Raw genomic sequence first — 15174 nt, forward strand, 5'->3', positions numbered from 1 at the left:
AATAAACGCAGTGTTTTGTTTCTCAATGAAGCCCAAATGACTGCGACCTTCAGCATCGCCGTGTTTTTGATGCATTGACATGGCTTTGCTTCGTTATTAGTAAGTTCTGCTCGGCAAGAGAATGATTTCGGAGGAACGAGAATGTAGTAAAGGCCTAATAATCCAAGGTTACTTTTGCTCATTAGCATCTCTTTCTAAAGGAAGGTGCGTTCAAGGACAGCGTTGTTGTTCGATGCCGTGGCAGTGCTTTTTTCCACTTGGCATATCCAAGCGCTGCGTACAGAGAGAGCATTAAGGTGGGTGCTCGTGAATATTTCATTTCTCTTTCAGAGGAGCTAGCCCAAATTCAATTTTAATTGTCTCTGAAACGAAGGTCCGTCTACATCTCGAAAGGTGTAGGAATAACAATGCCTTTTATGGTGCTTAGAGGGGAAGTGTTGATATTGAAGGAAGGGATGAAAAGATTCCAGGCCTGTTGGGGATTAAATATTTCAGCATATAGTTTCAGGTATTGTATTGTTGATGGTAATTTATAACATTACATCAAGGATTCCATAACTTACATTATTTAAACGATTTAACATTAACAAACCATGAATGTAACCACTGTTACTTAATATAACATTTATTTATGGATTAAAAAACAGCGAATGACTATATCTATTGATTTGTTTTATTTGCTTATGTGCATTCCTTTCAGGACTCCAAATAAATTACAAAGAACTGCTATGAGCAGTGAGCCTGCCATTCAGAGGAATATGAATATGATTTTGACTAGATCAGACATGCTTTTCAGTTCAGCACTGTTGTAAAAGCATACATTATTAAATATTCACTCTATGGACAAAGGTTTGTGACCATAAGATTGGTTTGTGCTTTTAGAACATCTCCACCTTTCTGGGATGTTCCACTAGATGTTTGGAGTGTGGAAGTGGAGATTAGAGCTCATTCATTCATATCTTCATAGTTAAATCAGGCACTGGTATCGGGTGAGGAGGCCTGGGGAGCAGTCAGTGTTCCAGTTCATCCCAAAGGTGTTCAACAGGGTTGAGGTCAGAGCTCTATAGCAGGCCAATCAAGATCTACCTCTCCAAACAATGTAAAGCATATCTTCATGGCTTTGTGATGGAACAGGTTTGAGTCCCATAGGTCAAATGAAGAAAAAATTTAATTTTACTGAACCCAAAAACATACAATACAATTGTCAGCCCCCACCTTTACTGTAACGGTTTGGGGAAGAACCACATACGGCTGGCTTTGAGCTGGCTTGGCTTTGAGCTGGCTTTGTGCACAGGGGCATTGCCATGCTGAAACAGGGTTGGGTCTCCTAGTTGAAGTGAAGTGAATTTCAACAATAGACGTCCTATACAATTATGTGCTGCTAACTTTGTGGTAACAGTTTGGGGAAGAACAACATATGAGTGGAAATATCAGGTTCGCATTGAAGGTGCTGATTTCTTGATTCTATGCGATGGACACAAACTAGCTTTGGAAATAAGTAATGACTCCAGACACATACAGGGATTTACCTCAGCAAGTGAATTTAACATTCAAATAATTCTCATTGGATATTCACCTTTATATTGAATCGAACTGGTCTCCACATTCCTCCTGAACAAAAATCAACCAAGATATAAAAACTATTTATATATTAAATCCGAGCTCATAATATCATTAACGCTTGAATTGCTTCAAAGTCGAACTGACTGGCAGGCATTTCGCTATTCCTTAGGAAATACTGCGCAGTGCATTTATTAATATATGGTACAAATAAACAATAGCAGGCACGTCTTTTAGATTCATGATGAATATCAAGAATACTGAACAAAAAGTAAGCTCACTTAAGGAACTGTAGTTTCATTCAAAGTCTTGTAAAAACCTGACGTTCCTAATATCCTTAAGCAAAAGCTTCCTGTATGTGCAAGGTCTTGTTTCACTTATATTAAGGTTTGAGTTCACACATAAGACAAGCACAAAACCAATACTGAATACTGAAAGGAATTTGGTTTGATTGCTTGTGGTCACATGACAAATTTCACCAAATTCAAATGCACAGTTACCTGTTAAATTTAACACGGTAATGTAAAAAACAATCTGCATTTTTTTCCTCCCCATAAGATCTTGCCTGATCATAATCTAAGACAGATGTGCACAATTTCATGGATTAATAAATGTGTGGGTAGATATCAGACATAGCCTTAGGATATTTATGAGCAAGATGCTTTCCATGATGAAAAGAAGGGAAAATTTCTAAAGCAAGAATGCAAAGACCAATAATAACAGCCTTTATTGGGTGTTGACTCACGGGCTGGATTTTAAAAGCAAAAAAAATAAAATAAAAAAAATTGATCAGTAATAGTATAATATAAATATTATATTTAATTCAGAACCAAACAAATAAGTAATTTAAAGACACAGACTAGCTGTCTCTTCAGACCATATGCACTAAATAGAGATATTTATTTTGACTGTACTCATACTGAACCAACCCCATAACATCAGGACCTGCTCAGCTTGTCACATATACTGTATATATATATATATATATATATATATATATATATATATATATATATATATATATATATACTCAGATAATTCCCCTTTCCTCTTGCTTTCAGGTTTCCACCCCACGACAGCGTGCAAAATCATTCCTGCTGCTAATTACCTCAGCTGGGGGTCGTGGAAGTCCTGTCGGGTGAAGGTATGTCCATTATTGCATCGCATTGACAATACAATCGGACAGGTGCATCGATTTCCCCCCTTTCCAGCTATTTTTGTATTTACAGGACTAAGCAAGTTGATTACAAGCGCAAATAGAAACATTGATTCTGAGAGTCATACTCTTTGTATCTGTCGGTCTTTCTTTCTCTTTCTTTACTATGTGTCTTTCCAAGATTAGAAAAAATTTAGAGATTTACACTAAAGCAAGCATTTTTGTAAATAAATATAAAGACAATGATGTGTAAAAAGACGACAAATTAGTAAACGGGTTTAATACTTAATAATTATGTTTATTTCAATGTATTGTGTAAGTCTTGAAAAGAGTGAGACATTATAATATACAGTACAATATTATATTTTCAATTGAAAGAAACTCTTTTTGGACTTTTAGTTTTCATGTTCATCATTGTAGCTGGAGAAAGGTGAAGGCTAGCTATGCTAGTGGTTTGGAGTGAGTGCAGAGTCGCAGGTAGGTCTGATTATGGCTCTTTGTGTAAGCATCGGTGTTTTAAATGATCTGGGATGCTACAAGAAGCCAGTGCAGGGAGTACTGGGTGGAATGGGGTGATGTAGGAACTACACACATCTGTCTGAATCAGTTCTATAACGCATGCAAATGGTTAAGGCTACCAGTAGTCCTCAAGGTCTCAGGATGATGAGGGACTGCACAAGCTGAGTGACCTCTGCAGAGAGCAAAAAGGAAAATCCTCTAAGCCTGAGTCAGGCTATGCTGAATGCACACTACATGATTGTAACCCCGATTTTCCTGTCACGGATGCGGTAGAATTTTCAAGCATGAGCAATTTCATGATAAGTCACATTGTGAAAACAGCCAGTCAGAATCCTAAAGGAAAGGATTGTTAAGGGAAACAAATGTTTCTGTACTGTTTTCAATCAAGATTTCAGGTCACGCACAGAGCAAAAACAGAAAGTTAATTTCCACCATGTATGAGAAAATGTTAACCTGTTTATCATATTTTCGAAATGAATATAATTTAAAATCGTGCCCTTTTTTTGTGTTAATTGTGAATCGTTTTCACAAACGTCTCACAGCTATGAGTCATATTTCTAAATTGCAACTTTCTGTCTTAGATTTACTTTGGTACATTTCTGCTTTCATTTCCAATATTTGAGCCACAGTTCCTTCAGTCCTCAGCTCAGGGCAAAGAATTCCAACATTTTTGCTTTATTCCATTTTACAATGTTAAACAACGCAAAGACTCCGCCTTGTTACATGACAGACGGGTCTCCTGTTTAATTTCGGGAGAAAGTGGGATTTAGGGATCAAGCACACTTTGTCTGGATCTCTTCAGCTGAAAGATTGAGTAGTTTGTGAGCTTCATCTGTGATTATTCGCGTAGCGTGCGAGCCACTGTGTCCACGGATCAACAGTACACTACGGAAAAACCAAGCAACCCAAACGCTTCTGTTTGTTTTGTTTCTTAAGGACCGAGTGTGTTGGCATTAAATCCTGACTGATTACAGCTTTGGGGCTCATACGAAAACGCTTTTGCGCACTCGCGATTGTTACATTTCCCACTCGCCTTTATTGCTAAGTCAAACACGTTTACAGAGCATTGTGCTTGTTAATTGTGTCCCCGTATTCCTCCTGACTTGTCTGTTTTGACTGCACGTCCGATCGTGTTTCGAAGCTGTTTAATTGGCCTCATACTCCCACCTCGCCAAGTTGCCTTTATTAGTCCTGGCATTTGTAATTGCATGCTTAGTGGTAATTATAACCCACGTCAACAATTTGCAGGCTTTAATAGGACGCCCGCTGAGCATGCGCACGTTAAGCCGTTGGCCGATCGCGGCCTCCTTGTGTGTTATTGGGTAATACTGTCACAGCAGGAAAAGAGGGGTCTCGGGCTACTGGTGACTCTGGGCTCTTTTTTCATTTGCTCCTTCGCAGGGTGATGGCAGTGCTGCTTTTCAAAGCATTAGTATCTTGGTAACAAGCCATAATAGCTGAGATGCTCAAGAAAGAGGGAGAGAGAGATGACTGGTTGGAGCTCAGCGAGCAACAATGAGCAACTGAGGAGAAAAAGAGCAGAAAGAAAGGACAGACTCATCCAAGGTGGATGATGGAGGAAAATTGCCTTTGCTGAATGTAACTCTTTGCACATGTGCAATTTTGGTGGGCACCGACCTTTAACACTTTAACTCCCACAAGCTCGTGCCTACATAATATATTCCTCCGATCAGCTACTGAATAATCCACTATATGGACAAAGTATTGGGAAGCCTCACTTTTTTTTTTTTACCATAGAGTTGGAGGGGCACACCTCTATAGTATTTCTTAGTTATTATTCTTTTCACTTGAACCTGTTCCATGAAGACAATGCCCTTGTGCGTAAAGCCAGATCAATGAAGATATGCTTTACACGAGTTGGAATGAAGGATCTTGACTTTACTAACACTCGTTTGGCTGACTGAAGCTCCACAAATCTCCACAAACACACTCCGTAATCCACTGGAGCATCTTCCCAGAAGAGTGGAGCTTATATAACGGCTGACGAGGACTAATTGTGGAATGGGATGTTACAATCACGTGTCAACTTTTTTTCCGTGTTTGTTTAAGATGAAAAGTCGAATAACAATCGTGGACGTGACAATGAGGTCATCTCTGATTTTACATTCATCCTAATGCTAATCTAAGTGCATGATAATAGGTTAGGTGTTCATTTGAATAGCAGTAAAGCAGGTGTTTACAGCTGTTAAACATGATGTCTGCCATTAGGGAGCTGTTGGCTAAACTCATGCCGGTTGGATCTAATACGCATCTTGGGATGTCTGAGATACAGGCTACAGATGGCTGATTTGGACATAATTACACTTTAGGTTGTGGATCAATGATCTTTTTTTTTTTTTTGCCATACATTCCTTGTATAATTTGGAGCTATGTTACTAATGTAGACTAAATTAGATCGTTTTTACAATGATCATCCTATTTTTGTATAGTTATGTAGTAATATTTAAATTCAAAATGGGCACAAGACATTTTGTACTGCTATAAAAATGTAACTTTTATATGCCTCCTGCACAAATGCTATCCAGGTGGCAGTTCTTTTTTTTTTTTTTTTAAGCTCAACCTAAAGCAATCTCTGTTATTGCGCCATAGATTCTCAGTTGCAAAGCTGTCAGTTTAACAGGTAACTTTGCCAGTGTTTACTGCATCTGCGGGGGCATGGAGGACTACATTACCTCAAGCAAGGCGCTTTTCTTTCCTTGAATATAAATGTGAATTAACACACAGTGACATTGTCACTAAAAGTGCATTGGACATAAAACTTGCTTGTGGGAACCTCAAGGCTGTAATTTGCTTTATTTATTTAATTATTAAAAAGAGAATGTGTGTGCGGGGGAGGGGGGGGGGGTGTTGAGCAAGGTGTCTGGTTGTAATTGTTCTTTTGATAAATGATCATATAAAATTGTATTATACTGTATAGGAGCATAGTGTTCATGCAGTTTGTTAGGCCATAGAGCCTCTTTTAGATACTTTTCTGGCCACAAGCTTCAGAATCTCAGGCGTCTCAATGATTCGCTGTAGAAAGCTTCTTTTTTTTATATGTGTATCAACACACTGTAAAGAAATGAGCCTTCTTTGCAAGATACTTTCGTTTGGCAATTTTTGCTTTTTGAAACCTACCAGACTCTCAAGCAAATACAGAGGTCTGATTTACCAGACAGAAACCAATGTGACTCCATTAGTTCAATTCAAATAGTATAACATATGGTATATCTAAGGTTTAAATGTTAACTACATAAGGAATAAAACAATAATTGTTAATCCAAAGTGTATTTTTATTATTTGGTTCTTTCATAAAGCAGAGCATCCTGAAGTGGTTAATTTATTGCTGAACAAAACGTTGTACTTTTTATAGTTACATTTGATAGTATGGTAATTTATTACTACAGAAACGATACAAGTAAGGTATTAGAACATTTGCTTTTAATATAAACTCTTGATATGCACTTGCGTTTGTGAACCTGCTATTACAGTCAGAGCTGTGGTTATAGAAAAGGAATCAACACCGTGTGATCAATCATGTTCGGAAATTCAAACCTGACATTGACATCATGGCCGTCCGCAGCTTACTTTTCCTGTCCGCATTTTATACATTTCTACAAGTTCCTTTGGACCCTGCACTTTTTGTTAACTTTTTTCTGCTACATATATACATAGAGTGATGACAGTTTCTTGGTGTTCACATCCGGCAGGACTTGTCATACCCCCTGTCACTTTAACACCCCAGTGAATGAAGGCCTTGTCAGCGTATTTACCACCTCAGACACTTAAGAGACTTTAAACCGCCCTCTTAGGTGCTAAAAAGCTTCTCCACTTGTACCATCGAGAGTATTCTGACGAGAGTTTGGGAACATCATCAAGCAGTATAGACGTGCTCTCCAGAGCGCGATCAGCTGAGTGCACCATCCGTACTGAACTCCCTGACCTGCAGTCTATCTCTAGCAAGCAGTGCTGCCAGATAGTAAAGGACCCCAGGCAGGGGAACAATGGACTTTTCTCTCTGTTGTATTCAGAGAAGAGCTTTCGCTCTCTGAAGGCCAACACAAAGAGAATGAGCAGAAGCTTCTAACCACAAGCCTATTGGGTTCTCGACTAAGACACCACCTAGAACTAGACCTTGGATTTGTTCGTGCAACACCCACACCCTTTATATTCCAGTTAATATATCTTTAATACCAAGTATTTATTGTATTATGTTAACCATTAAGTGCAGCATCTACAGCACTGTATTGTACATATCTGCACTTTATTCCTCACATAGTTCATAGAACTTATCTATCTTTTACAGCCTTTATATTTTTGCTCCTTTCTCTACTTCACTGCTAGTAAATTCTGTTTTCTCTGAATTCCGTTTGTCACCAGACCGCCATAAAAAACGTTTCACCGTAAGCCCTGGTGCGCAGGGGTGAGTGCACAACCGATGCGATTTAATTTGAATTTATATATTTTCTCGGACAGAAATAGGTCCTTTTATGGGATCTAAATTCACCTAGAGGTTAAAAGTTTGGGCTTAATAGTAGTCTTGCACTTCAGCAGCCAAGTGTGAAATGTACCTATATACTATTCACTGTGTCCCAGAAGTAATATTGCAGTGAACATGCTGCACATTTCAAAAAGAAGAAACATCATAAATAAAAAATAAAAATCATATTTTTCATTTCATATAACGCTACAACAAAGATTTGATCTGCGTTGTTGAAATAATTTCAGTTCCCGCTTTAGAAATAGATCATATATAAAAAAAAAAAATGGAGCCATGTAACGAATACATAATACATTCTAAATAAGAATAAGCAATATACAGTATATTTGCACAACATAGCAGGAGAAAACTATAAACCCACAATTCTAAATATAAAATAGACCCCGTGGGATGGATTCTGCCGCTGTCGTTGCTGACAGTTTTGAATTTCATGGTCTTAACTACAGTGTTAAGTTCCAGCTCAGAAGGTTCTACCTGATACCTCCGAACACTCATCAGCTAATTACCAGAAGCTGGAACTGAAGGGGGAAAAACGCAAATCTGTGCAAAACTGTGAATCTCAATTTGACACTCGTGGTGTAGAAGATGCATGTGTCTGAGTGAAGATATTATGAAAGCGAGGACACCGTGAGACGCTCCTGATTTTCCTGTGGATCAGTGCTCCTGTGATGCATTACCTGTCCATAACCCCTAACCACATTGAAAACACGACCACATAACGGAGAGATACTTGCCAGAAACATTCAGAACACCTTTTTCCCTGGAGTATCTCCTGAAATCGATTTTGCTTGTCATTTTTTCTTCTCCTTCTTCTTCTGTTTTGAGTTCGTTATTTAGAATAGGAAGGGTGGAAGGAAATAAAAAATGTATAGCCTGAGAACCGAACAACCCAGTCATTCCCATCTTTCATTCCGTTTCAGAAGTTTTTTTTTTAAAGAAAATAATCCCATGGCACAGCAACACTAACCACTAAAAATATCATTTCATCATATTTCATGTTTTGTGTACTCCTCGATGGATTGCCAGATGTATTTTCTCCGTTGCTGGTCGGCATCAAGGTTGCTGCATGCTCTCTGTTTTAAAAAAACGCTTGAACTTTTTTTGTTAAGGTCAACTCATCTGTGCTAAAATCTGGTAGCCTTGTGATATGCCAGGTTTCGCGATCAAGCGAGGATATGGGAGATTGAACCCTAGGCTGATTACAACCTTATTTTATGTTGCTTGTCAACAGATTGCGAACTTATAACTTGTATAATTTATTCTATTTTTTGGGGGGAATTTCAACATTTCCAGGTACACACCCAATTTGGTTTGGTTACAAAGCATTGTTATAATTCAACATCATGGTAATGGAAGAGTATGACACTATGTCTACAATATCCAAATGTTTGGTTGAAAGGATCCCTCTTTATGTGATGGTTTATCATACTTTATTAAACAATGCTGAAGTATTCTTCTTCTTCTTTTGGCTGCTCCCATTAAGGTTCGCCACAGCGGATCATCCGTCTCTATACTACTCTGTTCTCTACATCTGCCTCTTTCAAAACAACTACCTGCATGTCACCCACATCCATAAACCTCCTCATTGGCCTTCTTCCTTTCCTCCTTCCTGGTGGCTCCATCCTCAGCATTCTCCTACTGATGTACCCCATGTCCCTCCTCTGCACATGTCCAAACCATCTCAACCGGGCCTCTTTCACTTTGTCCCCAAAACATCCTACATGCGCTGTCCCTCTAATAAACTCATTTTTAATCCTGTCCATCCTCATCATCCCCAACGAAAACATCAACATCTTCAGCTCTGCTTCCTCCAGCACTACCTCCTGTCTTTTTTTCAATGCCACTGTCTCTAAACCATACAACATCGCAGGTCTCACCAATAAACTTTCCCTTTTATTCTTGCAGATACTCTTCTATAACAAATCACTCCTGCTATCACTTTTATCCACCCACTTCACTCTGCCTGCACTCTTTTCTTCACTTCTTTAAATAAATGGATAAGTATCTCTACTGTAATATTACTCCACTGTATGATGTTATGTTCTTCCCCAAACTGTTACCACAAAGTTGGAGACACACAATTGTATAGGACGTCTTGAGAAGCATTACATTGTCTTTTCACTTGACGTAGGAGATCCAAACCTGCTCCAGCATGAAAGTGCCAATGTGCACAAAGCCAGCTCCATGATATAGAGCTCTGCCCTCAACTCTGCTGAACACCTTTGGGATGAATTGAAACACTGACTGCACCCCAGGCCTCCATGCATGAAAACGATAAAGAATCCATAGTGCTAGCGTCAGATTCATTAGCGTGTTAAGTCTAGCTTCAAGAATTTCTTTTAAAAAGAGAAGATCCTGACAATACCACATATTGAAGGAGTAAATGAAGAATGACGGATGGAAGGAATGAAGACATTTAACAAGTATGCTGAAATAAGTAGAACAGTTACTGTAAGTAGATCATATCTTTAGAAAATTAAATATTAATTGGAAAACACACACACACACACACACACACACACACACACACACACACACACACACACACACACACACAAATACATGCTTACATACACATCTGTATTCCCCAAATTGGGTCCAACAAATGTAAACTATTTAAATTCCATTTTTCTATTTATTTAATTTGACTTTATTTGTGCCAATTGAATTGATTACTAAATTGAATAAATATACAAAAATTGTTGCATTATTTTGATAATTTTTTTTATGAAATATTATTTTATATATTATTTAACCAAGCAGGTATTTCATTTAAAATTGTTTTCAAAATAAACATAAACTATTTAAATGGTTATGTTAAACTGCGTTAATAAAAAACAAGAAGCATTTTTTTATTTTGCATCGCCTCCCACATAACCATACCAAATTGAACTGTACTGTGATTTAAAAAACTGAGGTACAAACCGCACCGTGAATTTTGTGTTCCGTTACTATATATATATATATATATATATATATATATATATATATATATATATATATATATATATATATATATATATATAGTAAGACTTATATATGTACTAAGACTTTTTCTATGTACACAAAAGGCCTATTTCTCTCAAATATTGTTCACAAATCGGTCTAAATCTGTGTTAGTGAGCACTTCTCCCTTGCTGAGATAATCAATCCATCTCACAGGTGTGGCATATCAAGATGCTGATTAGACAGCATGATTATTGCACAGGTGTGCTTTAGACTGGCCACAATAAAAGGCCATTCTAAAATGTGAAATTTTCTTACACAGCACAAAGCCACAGATGTCGCAGGTTTTGAAGGAGCGTGCGATTGGCATGCCGACTGCAGGAATGTCCATCAGAGCCGTTGCCTGTGAATTGAATGTTCATTTCTCTATCATAAGCCGTCTCTGAAGGCGTTTCAGAGAATTTAGCAGTACATCTAACCGGCCTCACAACCGCAGACCACGTGTAACCACACCAGCCCAGGACCTCCACATACAGCATCTTCACCTTCAAGATTGTCTGAGACCTCTCTTTGGTCTGTAAAAATAAATGGTCTGTAAAAATGCTGCTTATTTTTAAATTCCAGGTCATACATTTCTTGTCGTTTATTGGCAAACACCTGAAAAGGAGGAAACAGAAACAGCCGTCCACCATTTTGTTCAGCTCAGCTCGCTAGGATTTTCTCGTTAGCGGAGTTAGCACATCTGTACTTTAGACCTATCATCTATCATGAGCCCTTTTTTCCAGAGAGAATGCAGTTTTTTGTCAAGAAGCACCTTTTATCCATAAAACATCTCTCTTTTTCGTATTTTACTGTACTAATGGAAAAAAAAAATCTTTTGCTGCTGTTTTCCTTCATCTTATCACTATATGCACAGGTTTAGAATCCGACCACTTGAAAATAGCTCACTTCTGGTCGATTAAATGGATTTTGTTAGATACTTATCAAACCCTGGTCATTTTGAATATTCTCTGTTAAAAGAAAAATCCTACTCGTGAGGTAGGAGAGCACTTGATGAGCCAAGGTGTGTGTAATTGCACATTCTATTCATATTCTGAAACCATTCTTCTCTTTTAATTGCTCACGATGTCACTATTCAAACTGCGGATTATCATTAGCTTTATTCTGTCAGTGAGGGAAGGTGATGGAAAGAAGGGAATTTTTTTTTTTACTTTTTAACCATTATGGAATGGTTGTGGTAAAATGGGATATCCAGTAAAGAGACTGTCCAATCAGAACAAAGTAAAATCACAAACGACAAAAGAAAGTCCGTCACTAATTCGGCACGTGTATAATTTATGGTAATCTGTACGAAGCGACGTTTAGGAGCCGGTTACATTCTCTCTTTTTTTTTCTTCAACATTACTGGATTCGAAAAGAAAAACTTAATTTTTTTTTTTTTTTTGTTTAGAAAAATTGATGCAATAACATACTCTTGAGAATCTACAGTATATGTACATATATGCTATCTTAACTACCGTAATTTCCGGACTATAAAATGCACCCATGTATAAGCCGTACCCACTGAATTTGACAAATATTTTTATTTTAAACATAAATAAGCCGCACCTGTCTATAAGCCGCCATTGAAACTAATGAACTTTACACAGGCTTTAACGAAAGACAGTGTCTGTTACACGGTGTAACAGGTGAAATATGTTGCGCTACCTTTAGGAGCATAGCGGTATTTTGGGAATAGCCTGGCGCCGCATTTTTCCGCTATTACTGCGTGTGTGGAGACCGAGGAATATGTCCTTATTATTTTCTGATGCTCATTTCTAAGTTTCTTTGACTAACCCGTAACGCTGTTGCCAAGAATAATAAAAAAGCACGAGTTTTGGAAACCTGTCTGTGCTTATATGATTTCTGTTGCAACTGGAGTTAGCGCGCTCTCCCTTCACCCAGACTCAACGCGTTACAACGGCTTGTATCTAAACAGTAGCCGACCAAGAAAGTCATTGTTCACTGTCTTCCTCCTTCCTTTCACAACTATTTCTCTATATATCTTTTGGCATCATCGTGCGTTAAAAAAAAAACGTTTTTTTCTCCCGATGCCGTGCAGCTCAGAACACAGGTGAGGTGCGTTTTTTCGTTTCCGTTATATATATATCGGTTATAGTCCGTGAAATACGGTATTTAACTAAATATTTTCTGATTTGATCAGCGAAATTTTAGGGTTGAGGTCAGAGCTCTAAAGCAGGCCACTCAAGATCTTCCACTCCAACACATGTAAAGCAAATCATTATGGAGCTGCTTTGGGCACAGGGGCATGTCATGCTGGAACAGATTTGGGTAAGAACCACATAGGGCTTGAAATTTTTGGGTGTCCCAGTACTTTTGTCCATATAGTGTACCTGTTTTAAAACTAGAACTACTGATTACTATTTTAAGAACTAACTCTTTGGAAAAGCAGAGAAGCCTCTTCCTGCATGCCTGGATTTTTATTCCCAGCATTTACACAGCAAAAATTAAACACTATAAGCACTTATAAAGTGTGGTATAAAAATTGCTGAGCACACCTTTAACTTGTTTTTGTAGGCTCGGATGCGGCGCTTGCAAGTAGTTTGGGATTAAAACATCTGGCAAATAATAAACATCAAAGTTTATATAGAAGAAAAAGCCTTTTTATGTCATAGATGAAATGCTTTCTTTGCATCTCCCAGCCAGTGAGTTAGAAGCTGGAGTCTGATCTGAGAACAGATCAGGACTTGCTTAAGGGCCCAACAGTGTTAGCTGGATAGAAACATCAAGGCCTTACTGATACATAAAGGATAAATGATCTGCCTTCGTATAATGTATCAGCGTGTAATGAGATTTCTATCGGGCTTTTATTGTAATGGGAATTTGATGATGGTAAAAACTTTGTGTTTGCGTGTTTGTATAGAAAATAATTTTGCTGTGAATGTGTAATCGGCAAGACTTGTCTCATTATCGCTTTGTCAATGCTCCAAATATGGTGAGACAGGACAAGTGAGAGTGTGTGTGTGTGTGTGTGTGTGTGTGTGTGTGTGTGTGTGTGTGTGTGTGTGTGTGTGTGTGTGTGATGAGAGGAACACCCTGAAGCAAACAGAACTGTTGGCTCTGAGGCCCATCAGATGTGCAAGTTGGCGTCTCTGTAAATATCATTAGACCGTGTGTGTGTGTGTGTGTGTGTGTGTGTGTGTGTGTGTGTGTGTGTCTGAACCCCACTCCAGGCCGCCGGAGTGACTCGTTAGTATGTGGCTAGCGGATCAGCCCTTGCGCTTGGGCTCGTTTTCGTTCCACGAATGAGCGCGCTATCGGATGACGCTTCTCTTTTCTCCTATAATGCAAAGGGAGGTGAGATCCAATATCTTGGCTTTATGTAGCATTGCTGCTGTTAAAAATAGCAGCACCGTCCATGATAGGCTGTATAAATCCCCCGCTTGGAAAAAAGAGAAAAAGAAAAGGTAATTGCTTCTACATGACTTGAGCTGACAGCCTAGACTTTTTTAATATTTATTTATTTATTTTTATTTTTTGAAATGAATGAATATCAAGGTGCCCCTGCATGTCTGCTCAACAGTTCAGCATGCTGACATACTTCCCTCTAAAAGGTTTCGCTTGTACCAGTGCAGGACGTCAAATTGCTTCAATCTCGTACATACTCTTGCAGGATAGTTATCACTGAGGGAAAACGGAGGACTAGGAAGCGCTCCAGACTGCCGTTTAGTAACAATTATAGCTAAAGTCTGTATGTTAAATGCACACTCTTGCTGGGTTTAGTGCAGACAGCAATTCTCCCCAGTAGCCCTGTTAGGAATAAAATAGGGCCTTGTGTTTCAAGGGAGTTTGTTCGAGGACATAAAAACACACACGCTTGGTCGAGTGAACACTAAAAGAAAAGACTCAACAAATTCCAGGCTCGGAGCTTCTTTACATTGCAAGCAGTCACTACATGGACCAAGGTATTGGGACATCTGACTTTTTCAGCCATATATGGATCTTCATCAAACTCTTCCTACAAAGTTGAAGGCACAAACTTTTTTTTGCCATGAAATTTTCTCTTCACCTTGAAACCCAATCCTGTTCAAGCATGACAATGCCCCTGTGCAAAGTAAAGATGGTTTGCCTGGGTTGGAGCGAAAGATCTTGAGTGGCCTGCTATAAAGCTCTGACTTCAACCCCACTGAACACCTTTGGAATGAACTGGAATGCTGACTGCACCCCAGGCCTCCTTACCTCACCTACATCAATACCTGACTTTACTAACACCCTGGTGGCTGAATGAATCCACAAATCTCCACAAAAACACTCCAAAATCACATTCCTAGAAGAGCAGAGTTTCCTTTAACTGGGAATGAAGACTTAAAGTGGGATGAGAATGAAAAGCACATACCAAGCTTATGCTCAGGTGTCCACAAGCATTTATCTAAATAATGTACTTTTGAATCATTCAGGTCAATGAGACTCCGCATAATTACTATACAAGATG

At 38.6% G+C, this 15174-nt stretch overlaps 1 protein-coding gene across 2 annotated transcripts in view; it reads left to right on the top strand.

The window, feature by feature from the left end:
• fhit (fragile histidine triad diadenosine triphosphatase) overlaps positions 1-15174 on the top strand; it is a 259161-nt gene that overhangs the window by 18056 nt on the left and 225931 nt on the right. Inside the window, exon 2 of one of the 2 annotated variants that reach the window (XM_046875587.1) lies at positions 2622-2704. The exons of the other annotated variant lie outside the window; for it this stretch is intronic. The gene's annotated coding sequence lies outside the window, so the exon portion shown is untranslated. The remainder of the gene's footprint in view (positions 1-2621; positions 2705-15174) is intronic. 2 annotated transcript variants of the gene reach the window in all.

Source organism: Silurus meridionalis, chromosome 19, assembly GCF_014805685.1.
Source record: "Silurus meridionalis isolate SWU-2019-XX chromosome 19, ASM1480568v1, whole genome shotgun sequence".
NCBI classification, from domain to species: Eukaryota; Metazoa; Chordata; class Actinopteri; order Siluriformes; family Siluridae; genus Silurus; species Silurus meridionalis.